The 6,021-nt window shown below is 41.3% G+C and overlaps 1 long non-coding RNA gene across 1 annotated transcript in view; it reads left to right on the forward strand.

Annotated features, from left to right (window-relative positions):
• Window positions 1-906, forward strand: part of LOC113479857 — a 31,999-nt gene extending 31,093 nt beyond the window's left edge. The window contains exon 5 of the long non-coding RNA XR_003398354.1: window positions 646-906. This is a non-coding gene — a long non-coding RNA (uncharacterized LOC113479857). The remainder of the gene's footprint in view (window positions 1-645) is intronic.
• Window positions 907-6,021: the final 5,115 nt, after the last annotated feature.

Consider the following 6,021-nt stretch of genomic DNA (forward strand, 5'->3'; position numbering starts at 1 on the left):
AGGAGACAGTCAGTGACCTGCTGCATCACACAGACACACACCAGTCTATGGGACCAGATGGGATATACCCGAGGGTGCTGAAGGAGCTGGCTGGGGTGCTCGCCAAGCTGCTTTCCATCGTTTACCAGCAGTCCTGGCTGACCGGGGAGGTCCCAACAGACTGGAGATTGGCCAATGTGATGCCCATATATAAGGGTCAGAAGGATGATCCAGGAAATTACAGGCCTGTCAGCTTGACTTCGGTGCCCAGGAAGGTGATGAAGCAGCTCAACAAGGAGGGCAGGGAGGGGTAAGAATTGAACCACCACACTGGGGTTTTTGTTTTGTTTTTTTTTTTTTTTTAATTCCTCCAAAAATGTTCAGGAGAACTTGCAATACTCTCAAGTTACTTCTGGATTTGACTGTCTTCAAACAGATTGACAGTTCAGTAGAAAGAGACTAGTCATCCTGTATTTCTTTTTGCGAAGCTTTTGGTTTTGGTGAAGTTTCAACATGTGGTGAATACTGTTCTAGGCAAAACACAGGACATATATGTTTTCTCTGTTGTAGCTGTGCCTGAATTCTGTTCACAAATATAGATCGATTTTTCTTTGACTTCATCAAAAATGGGCATTTCTGCAACAGTGTTTCCTTGTTCTTCTACAGCTGTCTTGGGCTGATGTGAACAAGAGAGAAGACAGACTTTTGAGACAACCAAATTCATCACCCCTTCATTCTAACTTTGAAATCCCACTGGAAGCAAAGTTAGAAAAAATTACCCTAGTTTTTTCATTACATTCTCCTGGCTAAAAACCTACCATGAATTTCTGTGAAATGGTTTGAAAAGGCAGTGGTATATGAAAATTGTCAAATCTACTTAGTAATTTGGGTGTTTGTATAATTTTTTTTTCCCCAGTGTTGACTATCCTTATTTTATCCCAAGCAGTAAGAGGGAATAAAAAAGATCTTTTGTTATTATTATTACAGCTGTTCAGAGTTATCATGAATATTCATACACTTATAAAAATTTAACTTCAAGATTTATATTATTTTATTGATTTGAAACACTTAGCCATGCTGCACAAGCAGACTTCTTCAAGGCTGAGATGTACTTGTTTATCTCACAATAAAGGATGGTATAAGCCATACAAGAAGACATGTTCCCTGCCTGACAAGTTCCCTGTTTAAGGGATGAATACATAATTGGCAAACACCGAATGAGTTTTCAGAATAGGTTTGTGAGGTCAGATTAACAGAAGAGTTAAGTTTTGAAAAAGTAATGGAAAGAGCTGTAGTTCTGTAGTTAGCACAGGAAGGAGTTTCTGAAGCATAACAGAAGAAAAAAAAAAAAAAAAAAAAAAAAAAAAAAGAGAATCAAAAGGATGGAGATGAGATAGAATATGTACTCATAACAAAGGAGAAATGAGATCATTTACCAAAGGAGTGAAGAACTGTGGAGAGCCTTGAGAAGGAAGAGCAACAACAGGGAACCTGGCAAATTATGTGAAAGAAGGAGGAAAGTGAAATAATCCAAGGGACCCTCGAGGGGACAGTTTTAACTTTCACTGGAGTGTACAGTAAAAATCAGAGTTGTCTATCTAAATAAAAATAGTCCCAAATGAGGCATTAATCCTGATAACAATGAATAAATACTACAGTCAAAAGTGCAATTCTGTCTGGCATACCACTCCTGAATGAGGCAGCTGATCCACTTTATCTAGGTGAGGTATCTCAGAGCACTCTTGTTTAAAACAATGTTAATGGTTTTGTAGTTTTGTAGTTCAAGTAATATATCTATTCAAATATATGTTTTTTTCTTTTAAATTGACCCAAAATGTTCTTAAAAAGTAAAAACTACTTAACTTCATTGCCTGATTGGTAACAGCGCTGTTACAGCACATGGCAATGTTTTTGTTGGTTACTTTCTCTCCAATGCCAACAGAATTATTTGAAGAGGAAGAGCTCTGATAGAGATCATGTTACAGTTTACAGTCTGTGACCACAAATGCTCTAGCATCTGATCTCCAGCTGGGTTTCAGTGGGATACCTTGGATCAATCTGTATGCAGAGAGCTACAGCAGAGATTCTATCTCAGTTGTTGATCAGGAACCAAACTGAAGCACAGCATAGGGCCCAAAGGCGGTTATGAAATGTCTTTATTGCAGCAGTTACTATATGCTTTCCTGTCTTGGGGTGGAGAGGTGAGGAGGCATCTTGCTGACTTTTCTGTTGGAGGTTGGTCAATGACATCATCACATGGCAATGTGAGATACATAGTGAAGAACTGGTTTCTTTGGATTCTTTGCACTACGGGGAATAAACATGCAAAGACCATGCTGAGGGCGAGCACATCAAAACACTTTCTCCTCTGGCATAGTCTAGAATACATTTTTAAAGCTCTAGTCCAAATAGTCTGACTGTGAAACAAGTGTGGATTTCAGATCACACTCAAGGAATAGTATAGATCTATCCATTTACTCCAGGAGGCTTTCAAACATTCTGGAGTATCCCCCTAGCAATTTTGTATGTAAGTTATTGAGCTATGTTTTACATGGAGCTATATTTCACAAAGGAAGGACCCAGGCTTGACAGTATGGGATCCTGTGGCAACTGATGTCTACTAAAGCACACACATGAAGGCAGGCATGGAATCTTTAATAAGTCTGATACCCTTAAAAACTAGATATTTCTTCCTCTTTATATTTTATTTGCTGCATTTCTTCACTATGGGTAGAAATGACCTCATACTTAAAACTCGTATTTTCTTTCTGTATGGAAATATTAGATATTTTAGGCCCATTCCAACAGTATATCAGCATATAAAACTGCCAGAAAAATCATGATTACTGTTTAAAGTTGATCAAAAGTTGGAAAGATGTGCTTGATGATGTGCTGAAAACCTAAATCACATATTTTACCTATCAGAAACATGCTGCTCTGAGAATTTAGCCTGTTTCGGATTCATATCTTGATGGTGAACTCCCTGTGTATTCCCTGATACCAAATACATAGTTGCCCACATGAATCCTTACTCTCTCAGGAGAACCTTTCAGCAAAATATCCATCTCCTCTGCTCAGCTGCCTATGACTGTGAAATTTATAGGAACAGAATAACTTTGAGAGCACTATCCATCACATTTAACCACATTTGGCTAAAATTAGGTGATAGTGCAAGGCAGACAAACAGGATGCTCCTACAAGCATGAAGCAAGGCTGAAATGAGGAGCTCCTCCACCACATGTGTTCGTTTTTGTGGAAGCCAACAAACATTAAGGCTGCAGACTAAACAGAAACAGCAGTATCTTGTATAACTTGTCAGGTTTTTGCATATTTCTCTTCATTATTTTCAACAATTCTACCCATTTCTCATATATGAGAATCATTTTACTTTCCCCGTAGACCATCAGCTCAGATATATTATCAGTTATGGAATTCATCCAAAATCCCCTGATGTGCTTGGCAAAATCACACTGATTTGAACTGATTTTGGAGGGTTCTAACATTCTGCAAGTGTGTAACTAATATTTATGCTAGTTTCTTTGGTTGCTCTTAATATATGTCTTGTCATCTTTGTTGGTAGACAATGCTATTATGGACAGAAAAGTAATGGAAAACACAAGTCTTTCTCAAGAGACAAAAATTAATTCCCTTATTCCTGTGTCTCATCTTCTAAGGTGTTTCTTTATATCAAGAATAAATTCATTTTCTCACACTACAATAAAAACAGAGGGAGAATATATCTGTCTAAATGAGCATAACTGATTTCTAGGCAAAGTATCAAGTATTTATGTTTGCGGGGAAAAAAAAAAAAAAAAAAAAAGTGGCAGATCTCAAATAAGCATTAAGTAAGTATAAAGATTAACATGTACTTCCAGGCAAATCAGCTTATTTCATAGTGTTTTGTCTCTTGTGTTTTAATGTGCCAATCATTCAGAGAATACTATGATTTTTAATCATCATATTGTTGACATAATTAGATGAAATTATGCTTAAAAATATTACTGACCTTTCATGTATTACTACAAAGGAAGATGGTTTTAGCAGTTCCTTAGAAATGCTAAATAGCTAAGTAAGAGTTGCTTGGAATGCAAATTGAAGAAATCCAGAGTTTCCTCCAATTCTCCTATCGAGATTTCTGTGGGTGTCCCAGGGCAGCCACTGTAGTCATTCTTTTAACCATAGTGTTTAATGATATGCAGGAATTTTGGCTGATTTAACTGCAGTAGCTTATTCCATATTTTTTTCTTCTAATGTTGGTATACCACATAAAATATATATTTTTCTTATCCTCCAGCATTTGATGTTCTGTTAAATTAAAAAGAAATCAATTCCCGCTGTGCATAATTTTCAAAATGAAAGTGAATAAAAGGGCCCTGCCCCCAACCCCATTATGCTAATGGTGACTTTGGGGAATCACCACAGAAGTTGTGAAGTTTTCATGAAAAACAACAAATCGCCTGCTAAGTGTATAGGATATGCAAAGAACTCTTGCAAGTGAGAAGAGCTTAGCAGAGATACAACTAGTCTCCACTGAAAGGAAGTCTTCCACTGCCTCACCAGGAGATGACCATCAGCTCAGGTAATGAGAAAGCAGGTAATGGAAAAAACATACATAGGTAAGGGGAAAGCAACATTTATCATTAGCTGAAGGTAGTGTTAATTGGTTACTTTCACTGTTGGAAAGAATTTTGATCACAAAATCGTCTAGGTTGGAAAAGACCTTGAAGATCATACAGTCCAACCATCAGCCCAACATTAACAGTTCCAAATTACACCAGATCCCTCAGCGTTATGTCGATCCGGCTCTTAAACACCTCCAGGGATGGGGACACCATCACCTCCCTGGGCAGCCCATTCCAACGCCCAACAACCCCTTCTGGAAAGAAATGCTTCTTAATATTCAGTCTAAACCTTCCCTGATGCAATCTGAGGCCATTACCTCTTGTCCTGTCGCTTACTTGGTTCAAGAGACTCATCCCCAGCTCACTGCACCCTCCTTTCAGGGAGCTGTAGAGGGCGATGAGGTCTCCCCTCAGCCTCCTCTTCTCCAGACTAAACCCCCCCAGTTCCCTCAGCCGCTCCCCGTACGACCTGTGCTCCAGACCCTGCACCAGCTCCGTTGCCCTTCTCTGGACACGCTCGAGTCATTCAATGTCCTTTTTGTAGTGAGGGGCCCAAAACTGAACACAGGAATCGAGGGGCGGCCTCACCAGTGCCCAGTACAGGGGTCAGATCCCTTCCCTGTCCCTGCTGGCCACGCTATTGCTGACACAAGCCAGGATGCCATTGGCCTTCTTGGCCCCCTGGGCACACTGCTGGCTCCTGTTCAGCCGGCTGTCAATCAACACCCCCAGGTCCCTCTCTGACTGGCAGCTCTCCAGCCACTCCTCCCCAAGCCTGTAGCGCTGCTGGGGGTTGTTGTGGCCCAAGGGCAGCCCCCGGCATTTGGCCTTATGGAAACTCCTCCAGTTGGCCTCAGCCCATGGCTCCAGCCTGTCCAGGTCTCTCTGCAGAGCCTCCCTACCCTCGAGCAGATCAACACTCCCACCCAACTGGGTGTCATCTGCAAACTGACTGAGGGTGCACTCGATCCCCTCGTCTAGATCATCAATAAAGATGTTAAACAGGAGTGGCCCCAACACCGAGCCCTGGGGGACACCACTCGTGACCGGCCACCAACTGGATTTAACTCCATTCACCACAACTCTCTGGGCCCGGCCATCCAGACAGATTTTTACCCAGTGGACCATATGCCCATCCAAGCCACGAGCAGCCATTTTTGCCAGGAGAATGCTGTGGGAAATGGTGTCAAAGGCCTTACTGAAGTCAAGGTAAACAACACCCACAGCCTTTCCCCCATCCAATAAGCAGGTTGCCCTGTCGTAGAAGGAGATCAGGTTTGTCAGGCAGGACCTGCCTTTCACAAACCCATGCTGACTGGGCCTGAGCATCTGGTTGTCCCTCATGTGTTGTGTGATGGCACTCAGGATGAGCTGCTTCATCAGCTTCCTGGGCACCGAAGTCAAGCTGACAGGCCTGTAA

The sequence above is a fragment of the Athene cunicularia genome, assembly GCF_003259725.1.
Source record: "Athene cunicularia isolate RWA chromosome 4 unlocalized genomic scaffold, athCun1 chr4_part2, whole genome shotgun sequence".
Lineage (NCBI taxonomy): Eukaryota > Metazoa > Chordata > Aves > Strigiformes > Strigidae > Athene > Athene cunicularia.